The sequence below is a fragment of the Amblyomma americanum genome, chromosome 1 (genome assembly GCF_052857255.1).
Source record: "Amblyomma americanum isolate KBUSLIRL-KWMA chromosome 1, ASM5285725v1, whole genome shotgun sequence".
Classification (NCBI taxonomy): Eukaryota; Metazoa; Arthropoda; class Arachnida; order Ixodida; family Ixodidae; genus Amblyomma; species Amblyomma americanum.
In genome coordinates this window covers 368532544-368551991 of record NC_135497.1, presented here as the reverse complement: position 1 = coordinate 368551991, position 19448 = coordinate 368532544, and positions in this window count along the sequence as shown.

Genomic DNA, 19448 nt, shown 5'->3' with positions numbered 1-19448 from the left:
TGCCTCACAGGCCGTGAGAGACATGATGGCAGGATTCGCACTGGGTGTCCGATTCTGTTTCCAATTCTGTGTTTGCTGTTGTATCCATAGTGGCCCTGTCGACGACTTGCTTGTTCACCAGTTGTTCATCACTTCCTGGTCTACTGCATCAGCTGAAGGCATTCCTGAAGACTCACGATAAGGATGTTATTGATGCGCACATTCATTTGCCTGTGACCTCCCTGTGAGGAATGCGATTTCTTGGCTGCTCTGTGACAACGATGGTGAGCCAATGTATGTGGGGGCTTTGTTGGCTATGCAGAATCCTTCTACGTCTCTGTGTGCGTTTCTACCTTTTGTACGGGAATTTTAGATTCCATGGTTCACCTATCTGTTTGCATAGGGTTCTGTGTTCATGTTAGCACCATTTGCATGTTCCATAACGAAATTCCAATTCTTGTGCAGGATGTCTGCACAATGACAGACACTGCACTGCTGAGTTGAGCTGTTCTCGAATCTGGCAGTATCGATGCTAGAGTCTGTGCGTCAAAGCTTTGGTCAAGTCTTGGACCTGCCTAACTTGCAAAGTTTCATTTCGGTTTCATTTCTCACTGGTTGGAATAAATTGAATTGTTCTTGCTGCTTATACTCGTAAATTTAGAGCTTTGAACTGCTGTTAAGCTCAGTTCCTCTGCGCTTAACCGCAGTAATATCTCAAGACCAAATACCGCTTAATTTTCACCGCAACTGTTTTTCTTGTGTGATTTTTTCCCGAGTGGTCATCACACTGCAAGTGAACAGCTTTGTTTCCATTATTTTTTGAGTGGCTTTGTTCTCTTTGCAGGCGCAGGTTGGCGCAACGAAGGTTGACGAAGCTTCCATTCTTTTCTTTACAGTGTTGAAATGCTTATGAAGGTGGTCATTTGAAAATGTATTTAATTTCACATCCTGCAGCCTCAGGTGAAACTGTGGCGTGAGGAGAGGAAAAATTATGTACCCCAGTGTGCCCTTCTGAACATCTGCCCGATGACAGCATGATCTAATACACTCAATTTTGTGCAATGGAATTTTTTCCTTACATATTTCTTTGTACACATTTTCCCAGAAGAGGTTTCCTTCATCCTACAAACTAGTGAAGCTAGTGCTGTGCAGAAAAAAAAACACTGACATTGGTTTGCTGCCTGATTTTTAAGCTATGCAACAGCTGAAATGCCCTGGAGACTATACCATGAAGCCTTCAGCAACACCCGCCGCGGTGGCTCATTGGTTATGGCGCTCGGCTGCTTACCCGGAAGACGCGGGTTCAATCCCGGCCATGGCGGCTGACTTTCGATGGAGGCGAAATTTTAGAGGCCCGTGTACTGGGCGATGTCAGTGCACGTTAAAGAACCCTAGGTGGTCGAAATATCCGGAGCCCTTCACTACTGCGTCGCTTATAGCCTGAGTCGCTTTGGGACGTTAAGCCCCCATAACCCTTCAGTAACATTGGCCAAAACGTAGTTAAGGTATTGCGCTTCTGCTAAGTGTGCATTCTTTGAGGACCTGATGCCAACATGGTGTGAACATGACATTGAAGAGATGTCTTCACGATAGCTGTCTTGACAAGTTTACGGTGGAATGAATTGTATGGAAGCAGTCCTTTAATAAAGGCACTGTCTCCTCATTGCTCTTCAGAGCAACGAAACTGCCATATATATAGCCAAGAGAAGTTCGGACAGCAATTCAATGTCAAAGTGGTTGTTTTCTGTGCCAAACGAGCTTTAATCGTTGTGCCAGATGACTAGGCCAACCATTTCTTGCACGAATGGAATGCGAAAAAAATCATAACATCAAATTTTTTCAGTGCACAGGATTCTTTGTACATTTGATCCCGCTGTCTTAGGTACGGTTTCTTTAACGGCATACTGGGGTACAATTAAGTGATTGTTTTCACGAGCATTATAAAAATGTAAGTCAGAGAATGGTGGTTTCCTCAGCTTTCATTGCAGAGTATGCAGATGCCAACATATCTTTGACATATTGTAATAAGAAGAAGCATATCTGATAACCCGAGAAATTGTCTGAACAGAAATAATTCATAGTTTGAAAACAGAAAACTGCACATCTACTCCGGCCGACATTTTACTGCAGAAACCTGCCGCCATGATGATGATTCTTATTCATTCACAGTGCCAGCACTCTTTACTGCAGAAGTCTGTGCAAAAGTGCGAATAGTAAATGGCAAGCAGCAGCAGCAGTGCATCATCCTCTCCCCTGTATTCATTATCTGTGTACTTAACCAAAAATAAAAATTACGATTACTGACGCTGCAAGACCAGGCCCCTTCTCATCAAACAAGCCATTTCCTACAATGTACTTCGCACCAAGGCACTGAGAGCTTTCTGTTCTAAACATAAGTTAAGGACCTGCACAACAGAGTCCACACAACTTTCTGCACAGTGCGGATGTCAGACGACTGATGTATTTCTTCCAGTCCTCAAAAATTGGCAGTCAAACCACACCTTCGGTCACATGCAGCGTCACACTGATGTGGATGTTAGTTTTCTGTACAGTATGGTACACTGTTAAAAGGAACATGCGGTCGCGTGAAGTTGACTTTCCGCGAGGCGCTGCTGCAGAAACGCGGAAAGAATGCCGAGCTGATTATGGTCCGGATTTTTTTCGGCATTCTGTCCTCATGCATGGATCTCATTTTTCACACCCACAACACACTGATTACCTCTTCTCGCTGCTGAATTGGCTTTTTCCATTCTGTGGTCGCGTTTCGTGCGAAGTAAGCAACATTCTCTGCGGACTAGATTATCCATGTGTGAGTGACTTGGTTCATATGCCACTTAACGCGTACAGTACACGTTGATAAACACTAATAAACATGCTGTCCTTATTGACAGATTCATGCACTAACACTGCGCCTTGGTTTATTCGGCACCTACATCGCCGAAACAATAACAAAAAATGCCTTTACAGACAGGCTGACTGCTGGAAATGCTACAAAGGCTGGAATTGCTACAAAGCATGCGATAAGGATTATCAGTTGATGTATAAAAAACGTTATCATTGCATGGCATCAATTTTTGGGAAGGAAGCATTCGAGTATTTTTCATTTATTTACACATACTGCTGTCTCTTCATTTAGAGGCATAACAGGGGTGGGCTACACAGCATTTGATTACAACAATATCAATAAAATAGTTAGCAGTTCTTTTTGAAATTGATTATTTAGCAATACACGCAAACAACCGTCCAAGTTACTCCATAAATTGACATTCTCTGGACCTTGATATGCCTGCCTGTTGACATTGCAGATCTGCAAGCTTGAGCCATTTTTGCAAGGCACCCAAGACAAACACGTCTGGTAAAAAATTGTGAAGCGTAGTAGTGATGTTATTGTTAAAGAGTGCGGGAAGATGGGACACATGAAAGGAAGACAAGCAACACAACCACTGAAGCAAATAGATCATTACCAACTCGCCCAAACAGAAGCTTTAATTTAGTGGTGATATGTTCACTTTTTCAAGAACTGGGGAGCGGATTCTGCTGCTTTACATCGTACCAGTCTTTTCAGTTTTCATTAACCCACTGCAGTATGTTTTTCCACATTCACACTGCTCTGATATAACTACCAGCCCTTCTGACATGTATGATCCTGACAAAACTCAACGAAATTTGGGTGCGCAGGAAAACCCATATACATGCGCCATAACCCATAGCAACATTTCCAAGGCAATCATGAGGGAACATGCACGCTCCATTCACTGGCATAATGCCAGGCAACTGGTACACAAGGCACCAGCACACCAATGAAGTTTTTCCTACACAGTCACATTCTGCAAACCTTTGAGGCTGACAAAACAGAAGATAGCAGTGCGGCAAAAGGTCATGACTGTGACTCAAGATTTCTGGATGATAGGATTTAACAAAAGTGGCCATAAAAAACTCTGTGTCAAACATGCACATAGCTAACATACAACAGAGGAGAACCGTACATTGGTGAGTTGTTGGTCTACCATGGCAACAGCAGCACACAAGACAATGGCACAGGATCAGCACAGCCCCCAAGTTCTTCTGTCAATATCTTTTGGTGTTTCTTCTACAACAGATTGAATATTCTATAATCAGTACTTCTCTTGAGAACTTGGTATCTTGCAAATACTTTAAAAAATCTATATTTAGAATGAACTAAAACACTTGTACCCATTCTTGAATTACTCAAAACATGCTTCAAGTTTTTTATTGAAAGGGGGAAGGCGAGATGCTGGCAGAAAACTTCAAACGTTTGCTACGTCGTTTTTGCATAAATTATTCCCAGATGTTTTTGGAGACACTGTGTTATCTGTTCTTATAAGTAAACACAGGTGTTTTTGTAATGCTCCTTTTCTTATTCTCAATTTGCTGTTAACTATTGTTACAACCCTGCTAGGGACACGTTGTTTGACCCCTCGTTGACCTTACGAAAAAGAAAAAAGATGTCTTGGGGAAACTACTCGATGAATCTCCCACGCCCGCTCCCCTTGTGTCGGACCGTGAGACGCGACCGACGATGGACCGGATGACGAAAGGAAGCGGGCAGAAGCGCATTCCCGAGGACGAAGTAGCAGCGGACCTCCGTATCCTTCTCGCTCATTCCCACAGGGCTCAGCATGCTATATGCGACTCTTCTTATCTGTGAATCGTGTGGTGAAAGCGGCGGAGCCTCAGTGTATTTAACGAGTATCCTAAATACGAACGATCGCTCTGGGCCCTGACGACAAGGCTCATCCAGTTGCTCGACGCTATGAACTTTTAATTCTTGACTGTTTGCTCTTTCTGTTTCCTTCTAAATTATGTAATCAAGTTTCATGAAAAGTGCCAGTAAACCCGTTTGTTTTTCGTTTTCCCAAGCTTGAAGTTCCATATTTCTTCAACCCGAAGGATCCGACACGCTACCAAACGGAGCCCGGGTTCGAGTGAACCCCTGCGCCATGACACTATGAATGATTTACTTTTCACTGTTCAGACATTTTTTACAGTTGAACATAGTCTCAGCAGATATTTTCTTGTTACATAGTACTAAGTACTATAAGTAACTGTTCTCATGAAAAGTGTTTTCAACAAATCTGTTTTGTACCCGTGTGCCCAAACTTTGACCTACAGCAGATAGATCTGAGAAAAACGCACCAAGTCTTAACTGCCACTCAATGTGATTTCACAATATCAGGGTACGGTGATGCCAAGTTCAGCAATACATAGTACCACAACTTGTTTGGCAGACTTCGCTACAAATGTATGAGGCTCTCTTGCCATGCTGTTGCCAAATACAAGCCATGTTATCCAGTTGTAGCATTTGTCGTTATGAGGAGGCAGTGGTGGTGAAAAACGCAGTAAAAAAAGGAGAGAGAAGAGGCTATCAAATACAGATGCTTTTCTGAAGCATGTTATGTCTAGTTATGTCAAACTTAACTGGTAGCCGCGTCCACACTCATTTTAGGTGCTGAATCGAGCTTGACTGGTCAAAAACGTGCTTATGGAGTGCCTTTATACGGTTATGAAGGCATCAACTGTACAGCAATTGTAAACATCACTGTTATTTTGGCTCAGGAGGGCTAATATTTTAGTGTGAAAGTACTACTTCACGAGATCTAACTGGCTCACAGAGTTAGTGTGAAGCTTGACCTTGGCAAACATAATAAATATTGCCGCGACTGGGATTCGAACCCGCGGCGGCGCGAACAGATCAATTTCGCTGGCCTGTGCACGAGAGCACTATGCTGCTGCCGCAGACGACCCCTGCTCGCGTTAAACTGCAACACACGCTCGCGCTGTGCATTGCATATTGTTGTCTTCCATCAACTAAAACTACTCTAGAACTAATCTCGTCGCCAGAAGTGCCGACGACCTAGCAAAGCAATACCATGAGACAACCAAGCTAAACACGTGCTTTCACACATACGCTTGGTTTAATTACGTTAAAACCCTACCACCCCCCCCCCCCCTTGTGCGGTACCCGTTTACTGTAAAGGGTCACAGTGGCTTAGCTCGCGCACTGCGCTCAGTATCTCTAAGAAAATTAACTGTGTGAACTCGCTTAATTGAACAGGTCAGGCCTGAAGTGATCAATTTCGAATCGCGTCACGCGGAGGAACTATCGGCAGGCAAAATTGACGAGGTGGGAGTGTACGGGGTAGAAGAAGATTGGTTTTGGGGAAAAGAAATGGCGCAGTATCTGTCTCGCATCTTGGCGGCCAACTGAACCGTGCCGTAAGGGAAGGGGTAAAGGACGGACCGAGAGAAGAAAGACAGAAAGTTGTGCCGTAGTGTGTGGCTCCGGAATAATTTCGACCACCTAGGGATGTTTAACGTGCACTCACATCGCACAGCACACGGGCGCCTTTGCATTTGGCCTCCATCGATAACGCGGCCGCCGCAGTCGGGTTCGAACCCGGGAACACCGGCACAGTAGCCAAGCGCCACGTAAGCCAATCGCTCGAAGTGTCTGAACGAGGGGACTTGCATTCGCCACACGCTGGTAGCATTTTTAAAGCTCTAGGTCGCGAGGAAACCCCACAATAACTTTTCTGCCCCGAGAACACGCACCCCAATAACTTTTGCTGCTGGTGGTACATACATTTACGTGGTATGAACTCGACTCTGTCCGATAGGATTACGCAGCAGTAAAAGCCTCCGAAAAGAAAAGTTACCATAAGGTACCTCAACTGCTGTTTTCCCCAAAATTAGTACAGTACTAACGAAGGCCGTGTAGGTAGCCGCGCAGCACGGAAAGCTCACCTGAACTGGCTCCAACGTGCCATACTTGAACACTGCAGCATAACTTTTTTGCTTGCGCTTAAAGATGCACTCAGTGTTACAACAAACGCAAGAACCGCACCAATCCAGCCGCAGATAGAAACGACCCGCGGCACGCAGGATGATGCTGATGTCGATGGGCAGGCCGTCCCAGGCAGATGGCGCTACAACGCTACCTACGAAATGAACCTTTTCTGCGACTGATACGAAATGCGCTGGAAACATGGCTCAGAATTATTAAGAAATTACACCATAATAGCACCATACAAACAATGAAAGCTGACAGCAAAAATAACGAAAGTTGAGATTTTAGACAAAACTGCCAACCCTAAAATCAAAACCAAAAGTGCAAAGAATGCACTCGGAAGGCAACTTCACCAATTTTTTTTGTCATCGAAGCGCATTGACCTACAGCTGCACCAACTTGAGCCTCAATTTTGAAGCGTAAAAATGTTATTCTTAAAACCGGCACCATTTTTTTTCCTGTCCGAGTCGCGACAGCACCTGCGTCACGGCAGCGGCAGGTCTGCCATGCATGAGAAATATTTCAAGCAGAAATTTACAAGCTACATATGTAGACCGTAGGTCTAGATACTCTTTCTCGAATGAAATGCTCTCTCGTAACCGAAACAAGATTTGGTTTCGGTTCCATAGCGTGCACTGCCATCAGACAGTACACGGGCATCTAGCATGAACGCCTCCATCGAAATGCGACAGCCGCTGCGGGATCGAACCCGCGTCTTTCGGGTCAGGAGCCGAACACTAAACCACCGCAGCGGCTGAACGGAGGTGCTGGCATTCATGGAGGTACATGGAAGATATGGCGAAGCTATTATAATTGTGCAGTCTCAATCCCTTTTCTCGAGATGTCATATCCCGTTTCACAATTGGATGGCTAAAGATTGCAGGCTGAGATAAGCCGCGTTTACAAGAATACAGCAGTGCCACACCGCATATTTCGCGGACGCGACACGCCACTATTCACATATGTACTATCGGGCACAAAAGTTTGCGGGACGAGAGTTCTTGGAAAAACGTTTATTGCAGCTCCACGTTGCTAGTCAGTCGACAGATAGTGTATAAGGTATACTAAAGAGTGCTTGGCTAAGATGGCCTAGCTTGGCCATTGTCTTGGCCTTTGGCAAGTTTCGACTTTATTATAATGGCAGTCCTTTTGGCGTGTTAGCCAACCAGCATGCCCTATGTTGGCTTTTTTCGCTAAAAGATCCCTCCGGTCGCCTGCCATGGCTCAATGGGCTCTCCACCTGCAAGAATATAACATACGTGTCGTATATCGGTCGGGCCGCAAGCACCATGATGCTGATGCCTTGTCCCGCTCTCCGCTACTGGCTGAGCTTGCCAGCCTCTCTGCCCTCGAATCCGCTGCGCCTTTGCTCAACACCTGCGACATGACTTCTGAGCAGCGTAAAGATAATTGGATTGCCTCTCTTCTTGACTTTTTCTCTGCCCCATCTACGGCACCAGCGTACCGCGCGTGGAAAATTTGTAAATAGTAGGGTTTAACATCCAAAAACAACCCGCCGGCTACAAGGGTCGCCTTAGTGGAGGGCTCCCGATTAATTTCAAGCACGTAAAGAAGACTGAAGAGACAAACACTTATCGCAATGTGACCTTGCTGCCTCGAAAATTTTTGCATAGGCTGTCAGAAGCAAAAGGCCAAGGGCTATCCCAAAATATTTCCTGCGAAGTGTCTCATGCTGTCAGAGGCTTCAAACCATTTAGGTAAACAGAGCTAATTGATCAACAGCTCAGAGCAAGACTAACACCGTTCTTGCTTCAGGTTGTTGATCAATTCGACCTCACCATGACATCTGCTAGGCATCGTGGCTAGATTAAATGTAGAGTGACTACCCAGGCAAGCAGTCGTCCCTGGTTTCATCTCCAGACTAAGACGAATTTTCCTTCAGCTGCAAAGCTTCTGAGAAAGCTGTCTAGCTTTGCTCTACAACTGTATAACTGCGATCAAGCAGAAGCTCATGAGTAATTACTGCCTAATTGAAATGCACTTCGCCTCTTGTGTTTCCCTTACACACTTTGGACTACATTGTGAATATGCATTCCAAGAGCATCCTCTATTCCCCAATAATATCCTTGCCTTAAAACAGTTAGCAATCTGAAACTCAAAACAAAACAAGAGGCTCCATGCTGACACTGTCAACAGGAATTGTACAGTCAGTCTTTAAGAATATATGCATACTATTGTAACGATATTTTTGATACAGCATTGTGTACACAGACTTAGGACACAAATCAATCGCACTCTCACTTTACAGTTCCATCAGTGCCTCTCACGATGAACATTCATGTCTACTCTTTTGTAATAAGAGGGTTTTTGCTGCAGTGCTGCCAGCATTACCTACCCTTTTCCAATTTCATATTCTTCTTTTGCCAAGGCTGTGGAGTCTGATTGCACCTGTTTCAGTTAATAGGTATATTTAGCAGGCTAGTAGCTGCAGTCCACAGTGTTTGAAGTTATTTTCCTTGCAATGGAATAAAATGTAGCAGGAAGCTTTTAGATAACATGTGCTTTCCGGCAGTTTCTCAGGGTCATCTTTCTGCATTTTTGGAGTACACTGAAACTTAGGATTACAGACAATGTTAGATAATGCTTTGTGCAACATGCATGGAATCAACTTCATATTTTTTTTTGCCGTGGCTGCAATCCCAGCAGGATGACCTAGAGCATGAACTAACACATGCTGACGTTTGAGTTGAGGTTCTCGGTTGGGATTTTTAGAAAGTATTTGTTTGCTGCATGAAGTCGAGGATTGGACGGAAACCTGTCTGGTCAGGGCTGTACGTGAAGAAGGCAGAACACCGGGCAAAATAAAATGAACTCCTAAATGACGTTTCAGCTCCCACACAGAAGCCTTGTTCACAAACAGGTGCAGACGTTTGAGGCTGGCTATTTAAGCTTGAAAATGTGCCCTTGGCAGCAGGCATATGCACTAGAAAGTGCCCCGTCAGTGCGATTAAGAGTGTGTTCGGTTGTCTGAATGATTAAGGAGTCTAGACATAGACGGCTCTAGAGGTTCTTTTCTGTTTTTAAAATGCGTGCATTGCTTCAATCTATATCATGCTGCTGGCTTTCAGAATGTTCGGCGACTGCATTTGACGAAGCTTTCTTGTTTGCAACATCATGCTGGTGTTGTTTCAACCTTTTAACAAAGTTTCCACTTTCACCCACATACACATGGTTACAGTCTCTGCACGGTATAGTGTGCACTGCGCCCGGAAATTTTTCTTTCGGCAGGCAGTATTTTACGTTGACGAGGGCTTGCCGCAACTTTTTCGCCAGCACGTGTAACACCTCAGAGTCATAAGATCGCAAGATGCGTGCCAAGGCTTTGTTGATCCCGGGCATGTATGGCACAGGTGCATATTTTTTGGCGGCTGGGCCACTGTCAGATCGGGGGGGTTGCAACAGTTTGCGTTCCACAGCGTTGACGAAAGGCAACGGGTAGCCATATTCGGAGAAGTCCTTGCGAACATTTTGATGGTCGACTTTCACGTCCTCTGGCTCTGTGCAGATCCGGTATGCTCGAAGAAAAAGCTAGGCAACCACTGATCTCTTGTGAGAGGCTGGGTGAAGGGAGTGAAAGTGAAGATAGCAGCCAATATGAGTGCTCTAACTTTACACTTTGAATGAGAGCACGGATTGGCTTAGTTCCACTAAGACACCCAAAAACGGAAGCTGTCCATTCTATTCTTTTTCGACTATGAACTGGACGGCTCTTTCGATGCTGTTAAGATATGCTGTAAAATCAAGTAAAACATCCTTGTTGATAATAGCAAAGCAATCATCAATGTACCGCACAAAAATCTTTGGCTGTGGGCTGAATGAATCTAGTGTGCGGCTTTCCACCCATTTCATTGTTAGGTTTGCAGCGGTAACAGAAACTGAAGCACCCATGGCTGTGCCGTGAACCTGTTTGTAAAACACCTGGTGGAAAAGTAAAATATGCGTTACTCAGGCAGAAACTCAGGAGTCGCCTGAGATCTGGCACATCGATTGGCGACCTGCCAGGCGAAGTAGCATCAGATTTCAGGGCCGCCGCGCAAACCTCGACTGCTAAGTCAGTTGGAGCACTTGTAAAGAACGACTTGACATCAAAAGAGACGATCATGTCACAGTCCTCAAGACGTACGTTTCGAACTTTTTAAATAAAGTCAGCAGAATGAGGCACATTGGTGGGGGTTCTTACAATGAGCGGAGCCAGTATGCGGTGCAGGAAGCCGGAGAGCTTGTAGAGGGGTGAATGGGTAAAATCTGCGATAGGCCTCATTGGAGCATCGGTTTTGTGTACCTTAGGAAGGCCATTGGACGCCGGTGCTGAGCCATTGTGACATAGTAGCGCTAAGTAGAGGGACTTATGTTGGGGTGCCATACGCGGAAGACGTCCGATAGAAGCTTTTGCAACTGTGTCTGCATCTTTGGCTCTGGATCCTCCTTGAAACACACGTAAGTGCTCTGGTCATTCAACAGGGCCAGCATTTTGGCCTTGTAGTCGACCTTGTCGAAAAGAACATTGGCATTTCCTTTGTCAGCTGGTAGAATGACCAAATCGGCATTAGACTGGAGTTGCTTGATCTCGTTGCACTGAACTGAAGAGAGTGTTGAGGAGGCATGAAGCGGTTGCAGCCTCGAAAGAACGCCGAGTGCGCGAGTACGTGCCTCTTCGTGGCGGGAAGGTTCCACCTTGCTGATCGCGTTCTCCACCTCGCATACAATATTTTCTTTGGTCTGGGGCCAGTGCCACATTGAAGTTTAGGCCCAGGTTGAGTACAGACATTTGAGCAGGATCAGGCTTATAAGAGGACAGGTTGTAGACTGTTGACAAAGTGACGTTGTGCGTGCAGGCCTATCCTGATGTGTGAGCCTGTTGAGTTTGTTTTCGTGGGATTGTTCTGCTCTGGCAGCAGATAATTTGGCCTGAAAACTGGCGTGTAGCTGCACACTTGGGAATACTGCTGAGTACTGGTGCTCTAGCCGGCACCGTGCAAAGAAAGCTTTGTTTTCTAGTTTCCTAATCGTTTGCAATCCAAAATTCTTGCCTGTAGTAGAAGTCGTTCAGCCTTGGCGACATTGCTGTAGCCGAAACTTGTTGCAACGGGCCTGTTGAGGCGGAGGGGCCGAGGAATGAGGCCAAGTGTCTTGCATGTCATGTTGAAGTGCCGTTTGAATGATGCCAGTCGAGTAGTCACGGAAGTAAATCGACAGATTTCGGTGATTGCTCTTCGGCCATACGACCGGCGTAAGTTGAAGTCGAAGGTTAGACGGTTTTCTGTTTTCAAAAATACACGCGTTGCTCAATCTATATGATGCTGCTTGTTTTCAGAATTTTCGCCGAGTGCATTTGACGAAGCTTTCTTTTTTGCAACATAATACTGGTGTTGTTTCAACCTTTCAATGAAGTTTCCACTTTCACCCAACATGCACATGGTTTTACAGTCTCTGCACGGTATACTGTACACTACGCCCGGGAAATTTTTTTTGGTGCACACAACAGCTCTGTACCTGGCTTGAAAAGTGATGATATTCTAGTGTTTCGTTTTTATTCATTATTCTCAGCAATCACTGTCTGCAACTCTCCACTAACAATCATCACATCATGTAGTACAGAAGCATCATTCCATAAAAGGTTAAAAAATTGTGTACTTTTTAATTACCTTCATTCGCCATGCCACTGAACTCTGTATTTATTGTGTATGGCTTTTATTGCTTGAGTGCTTTTGTACAGTATTGTGTTCTCTTTTTGCCATGTTCCTTAATAAGTTTGTAAAATTGAGCATGCTTAATGAAATTTTTTGTTGTTATTGTTAATTCCTGCTTCACCTGTTTTCCGATATGTAGTTGCTATCTACCATATGTTTAATATGCGTCATATATACATATAATAACAGAAAATCTTCCCAACAATTTCTACTCGGGGCCTCCTCCTCTACAAATGTATTTACCTCATACCTGCACTAGGTTTCCAATAAACAATAATGTATGTGAAACAAAACTTTGCAGTGGTTATTCGTCATCTGCATGCCATCTTGCTTACATACTGTTAGATTCACACCGCCTGCTAAGCTAGACCGCATGCTGGAGGTCAGATTTGAGTTAACGGGATTGGTATATTATTCCAAGATGTTAATTAGGCCAAGGTTTTTGGTCCTGATGATATTCCCCAGTGTAATTCACAAATTGTGTATGATTCACCTACGTTGCTAAAAGCTTTGCAAACTGTTCACATCACCTTTACAAGAAAGTGTTGTATTCACTTTGATAGCTACAGAGTTAATCGTATTACTTTAAGAACAAGCAAGAAATTTATGTTTAGGAGTGCGTTTTATCTCTAGCCTTGGATTAAGCATTTGAATTACATTTGGAACGAGGCAGCCATCAGTTCCAGGTTTAATACAGTAGAGATTCGGTCAGTTGCAAAGTGGTTTCAGAACACAGCTGATAGTCAAGTCTGACCAATATTTGAGTATGGATGTGTTTGTTGGGGCTTGCATACATGACCACTTATAAGTAAATTGAAAAAATTCGCAACGGTGCTGCTTGATTTTCACCGGGAAATTAAAGACAGTAACTCAGAATGACAGAGCAAATGCAAACTGAAATAGAAACAGCAGCAGAACGACCACGGGAAAAATCTTGGATTAAAATCTTTCTACAATATTTACTTGCTAAAACTGCTGTAAACTGTGAGAAATATACGCAACAAACAACTTAATTACATATTGAAGCATTTCAATGTAAAAGAGCTTTCCTTAAAGGGTGATGTTTTTCATTCTTCTGTTTTTTACCTATCCTAGAGTAGAACAGCTTAGTGTCAAGTACTGTTCATACATTATCCAATGGTGCTTTCTTCCATGATTTCAATGAGTAGACTGTTTTCTTTTTCAACGTTTTTAACTCCTTGCTGTAATGTCCTATAAGGTGGTGCAAGTAACTCTTAAAAATATTGATGTTCAGAGAAGTAGCCACCTTTTTTTATTCTGAGGACACTCGATAAGCTCCAAGCCATCAAAGGGGGCTCACTACACAACATAAAAAGAGTGATTATGCATTGGAGAAAAGGAGCAAACACATAAACCAAGCATGGAAAGCAGGTCTGTAAGTAAAAGAAGCTTGCTCTTTCAGGAGCACTATCACCTCTGTTTAGGACCTACCAGATCACACATTGCAGAAGATATGTGGATGCCACATCGAGCTCAAATTAGACACAGCAGTGGATGCAATATTAATAATGACAACTGTTTGCATTCTGAACAGTTTAGTTAAGGGAGATTGTGCTTAGTGGGATTTTTTCATTTCTGTGTCCAATGTTAGGATAAGACAGCAAGTATGTGCCATCATGAAACTTTTTGCAACAGTGTCTAAAGGAAATGATATTACAGCCCAATGCAATGGTTCTGGGTTACCTGACAGTTCGTCACTTGAGCTACTTGATTTCAGTTAAGCCAAATAAATCATGCGACAACGTCACCCGTAACCGCGCGCAGCTTTCATGAGAGGTGTGAGATGGATATGAACATTTGAAGATTCAGCAATTTGAAAAAATGTGCCACAACCCACGACGAAGAATGAGGAAAATGAGTATAGACTGTCGTGACAATTTTTGCAGTAAACCACGAAAATATACGCTGAAAACATACATCATACAAAAACCACTCCGGCAGGAACATTACACCAGCCCAGTAAGAGAAAAGACTCAACAAAGCGACGGTTACGCAGAAAAATCACTGACAATGAAAGAAAAGTGCCAGCAGGAATGTTGGCTTGCTTTTTGTGAAATGCCTGGAATTTTACACACTGCCCATGAAACACCTATTCGCACAAATGCAGGCCAGGCTAGCGTTACTAGAATACAATTTGGGCCTGCCAGACGCGGGGCGTCTTCAGCGCATGTTTCCAACCGCAGGCAACCGCTGGACAACATTGCATTTGTCGGGAACGGGGCGTGGGCAACACTGAACTTGGCTGCAGCATCTGTTTTGGCAACATTGGACTTGTCGGAAACGGGCATGGGCAACATTGGGCTTGTCTGCAGCGGCTAGCAAACGGAAACACGCGTCCCTCGCTGACCTCGCTCCGTGGTGGGTATAGGCACGGGGCCCCGTCCGAGTAGTAATGTCTCGGGCGTGCGAATGGGCGGCCTCGTTCCCTAGGAGGGAGGAGTGTGCGGGCAACCAAATGCTGGATGGTGTGTGTGTGTGTGTGTTAGATTAGGAGACGGAGGGTGATGGGAAATATCCGTGGCCTTTGCAGAAATTTAGGAGAAAGATGACGGACGTCAATCAAGTTAATTTTGTAGAAAAACCGACGCGCGACGGCTGCCTCCTCGGCAGTATCGGGGGAGGCAGTCACATCGGAGCAGAGAAAGTGGGACGGCATGAATGGTCCGTAACCGCGAGCGTAACGCCGTTGCAGTGGCGATACTGGACGACATCCATTTAGGCCACCTCCTAATTATTGGTATATATCATTTGTGTATAGACTCCGTGCTTTTGTGCCGTTTACCGGTATGGAAGAGAGGGTGCATGCGTTATGGGGAACGGGTCGAATGTCAAGGCATAGTGAACTGAAGGGTGAAGGAAGGGTTTAGGAGCAAAGAGACTCGTAGCGGATACCAACATGGCTGAAGATGTGGCAGCCCATCGACGTGCGCGAATGGCGCTCATACTGGGCGTTTACATGCGCCCGACAAAAGCCGGGTCGAGTATAAGTTGGGCTGAAAATCGGCTGTCGGGAATATGTATACGCTAGGTGGTAGAGCTAATTAAGAGACTGTCGAGTTCGGTTGGGCCAGCCCGACTGCAGAAACTGGGTTGACCCGCAGCGCCTCCGCAAATTACACTTCATCGTCTTTCACGCTTAGAGAAAGCATTTTCTGCAGGGGCGAACAAAAGCGGGCGCCGGTTTACTACTTGTGTGGTCGTGCCTCACAGGGAGCGCCGCGAGAGTAGATTCGCTAGTATCGAGGTCATGTAAACATACTCTCACCGAGCTGGGTTGACCTTGCTCATCTCGACCCCTGACTCAACCCGTCATCGTCGGGTTCATGTAAACAAGGCTATACTGGCCCACTATGTGGGCTAAACTGGCCCACTATGTGGGAGGGGGCAGGCGTAAGCTAGGTGAAAATGAGAATCAGATTTGGGAAAGTAAATGGCGCAGTATCTGTCGCACATCACGGCAGGAGGAAGGGAAGTAAGGGAAGGGATATAGGACGGAGTGAAAGAAGACAGAAAGAGGCGCCGTAGTGGCGAGCTCCGGAAAAATTTCGACCACCTGGAGATCTTTAACGTGCACTGACATCGCACAGCACACGGGCGCCTTTGCCTTTCGCCTGGAGCCGTCGTGGCGGACTGGAAGCTAGGTGGCTTTAAAAGTTTTGTGGATGAGGGTGTTTATAGTTCTGCCGAGAGGGTGAGGTATGGGAGTGAGCTAATGAGGCGACTTAGGATGAAGGCTTGTACGAGGTACACGGTTTCGTGCTCTCGAAACCGTCGATTCCTGCAGGTGTTATAGGGGGGTCAGGGGCTGGTTAAGGTAAAGCGGCGGTAAAGCAATACATACGTTCCGCTTAATTTCGTTCAGAAATCACTAGCATAATACCACTATAGCTGCTGAACAACCCGGAGCGAAGCAGCAACAGCTCATACAAGCTGAGGCACAGCTGATACAGTCCATGATGGACAGGATAGAAGTTACGATCAACACACGCTTGGAAAAACATGAAGCCGGCGTCAACAAGCTTTTCGAACTTGTACCTCATGAGGAATTGCCTCGCAAGCAGCGTGCAGATTTAACCCGCTGCCTGTCTTGATCCAGTATCTCCAGACGAGCAGCATGGCACAGAACAATAGCACGCGAAAAGGTCGGCGGCGACGCCAGTCCACTACACCAAAAGAAACAATTATATGGCAATAGAACTGCCGCAGTATACGCCGAAAAAAAAGCGCAACTAGCAGCATATGTCGCAAACTTCTCTAATCCTCCCCCCATGTCATGACTCTGCAAGAGACGGAAACAAATCACATTCATATCCGCGGTGATCACACGGCTGCCCTTACGCCACGTACGGCAATCCTGACACTCGCATCTATGCCGGTGCTAGACCGCACACCAACAAACACGCCCGCAAGCACGGACACTCAGTATACCGCGATAGAGCTCAACTCACCCGGACACACATATGGCCTCACTATTCTTACCATATACAGCAATCCCATAGATAATAGCAGACTTATTCCGGGCATCCTGGGCTGCTTTCGTTCCTCAAAGATCCTTGTGGTGGGTGATTTTAATGCACGTCACACGCACTGCGGATACACCTCGGATGCCCCCAAAGGTCACCTCATTTCTACCGTAATGGCTGATTACAACCTTGGCCTCACCACAAACCCCACCGTACCCAGTCGAATTGGCACACGTGTCACTCGCTGCACTACACCCGATCTCACATCAGCCACACCGAACATAATCATTAAATTGCACACGGTGCTCCAAGACAACCTTGGGAGTGACCACTTTCCAGTCTCCACTACTATTTCTTACCATTACAAGATTTTCAGCCCTCGTTCGCAGCCCCTCACTGAATGGAATAAATTTCGCTCATACTTGGCAGCTGATTCTACTGAACCCCGTACGGTCACCGAGTGGACAGATCGTCCGGTGGAGGCTATCCAGGCGAACAGCAAACGCATTTAAAAACACCCCTGTGGCACTGCAGGTTGATCCGCAACTGGCTCATCTATGGGAGGCCTGACAGGGACTTCTCAAGTGCTGGCGTCACCAGCGACACAATCGTAAATTGAGACTCCGCATAGCCGCTCTCACTCGTGAGGCAGAAGAATTAGCGAACACCCTAGCCCGCGCAAACTGGGAAACCTTTTGTATGGACCTCAAGGGTACATTAAGCACTAAACGCACGTGGTCCCTCCTACGCACTCTCTTAGATCCAAAAACCACCAAATATGAGACAGAAGTAAGCACACAACGTCTAATACAAGTACAGCTTCAAAAGGGCATAGACGCAATTGGTCAACTACGGGACACTCATGTACCCTCATTCCTTCAGTCAGCAGATCTACCCAGTCTACCTCCACCTAATCCGGAACTTGATGCCGACATTACATTAACCGAAGTCCACCGAGCAATCTTTAGTATTCACCGCTCTACGGCGCGGGGTCGGAAGGCATAACGTACAAGGCACTACTCAATCTGGACGAAGTCTCGCTTCAGGAACTCACGGAGCTCATTAATAACCACTGGCACTCTGGGACGCTCCCGTAAGCCTGGACCCATGCAAGCATGCGCTTTATACCCAAACCGGGCAAACACCTCACCCTTAAAAATTTCCGCCCCATCTTGTTAACGAGCTCTGTCGGCAAGCTCTTCGAGCACGTTATTCTCAATCGCCTGCAGCCGTTCCTAGGAACAACATGCTTCCTCTCCAAAAACATCTCGGCGCAAGACGTACTTCTCACCCTTAAAGAGTCTCTCTTTTACACTAAGCGCCTTAGAGCCGCTACGCGAGCCATACTGGCCGTGGATATCCATAAGGCTTTCAACACTATAAGCCATGACCATATCCTGAAGACATTAACCACCACCGGCTGTGGCACCCGCATATGGCAATATGTTCGGGCCTTCCTTCAGCGACGCACGGCAAAACTCTATCTTAGGGATGTCGCCTCCCAGCCTTTCCCCCTGCCTAACCGGGGAACCCAAAAAGGGGCGGTCCTATCACCTTTAGTTTTTAGCATTGCCCTAGCGCCACTGGCAAAGGCACTTGCTGCTATCTCAGGGCTCCACACAGCCATATACACAAATCATATAACCCTCTGGACAACGGGAGAATTCATTTAGAACAGCCCAGGATATCCTGCAATCTGCCATAGAATTCACCGCCACCCAATTAGCAAACACATGCCTCCATTGCTCTCCATATAAATCGGAACTCTTTCAGCTGAAACCCCTGCTCAATGCCCCCCCCCCCCCCCCCCCCCATTGAACTGCACATGTACGGGAATCCGGTGCCCATTGTGTCTCAGGAGAAGATTCTCGGCCTTCTCATTAGCAACACACTCGATGCTACCACCACCCTTCAGCTCTCGCAAAGACACATCAAACATGTGCTGCATTAATCAAGCGGGTGGCAGCACGCAATCATGGGCTGTCTGAACGCGAGACCATCAATATGACAAATGCACTAATCATCAGCCGCATTACATACCATCTCCCATGTCACATACTCACTCAGCGCCAAACACAACAGGTGACATCCTTATACGCACGGCTGTCACCTCCACCATACGTCTTCCACGGACGATTAGCACGAAACGTCTCCTGGCCACTGGTACGCACAATGCCGTGATGGAATTAATAGAAGCTCAACGCACCAAACAATTAGTCCGCCTGAGTCACACGGAAACAGGAAAATGCCTACTGCGACAGCTCCGTCTCAATCCACCCATTCCCACCCAACAAGCCCTACACCTTACATGATTTCTCTGCGCACGCAGGACCACATATATCAAAAGCCACTACCGCGCAATATGAGCGCTAGCCTCCATTAGGGTAGGCGGCAGGTTCGAGCGAGCTATTACACCAACATTTACAGCAACCGCTCCGATATCTTTTGTGTCGACGTGGCAGAAAA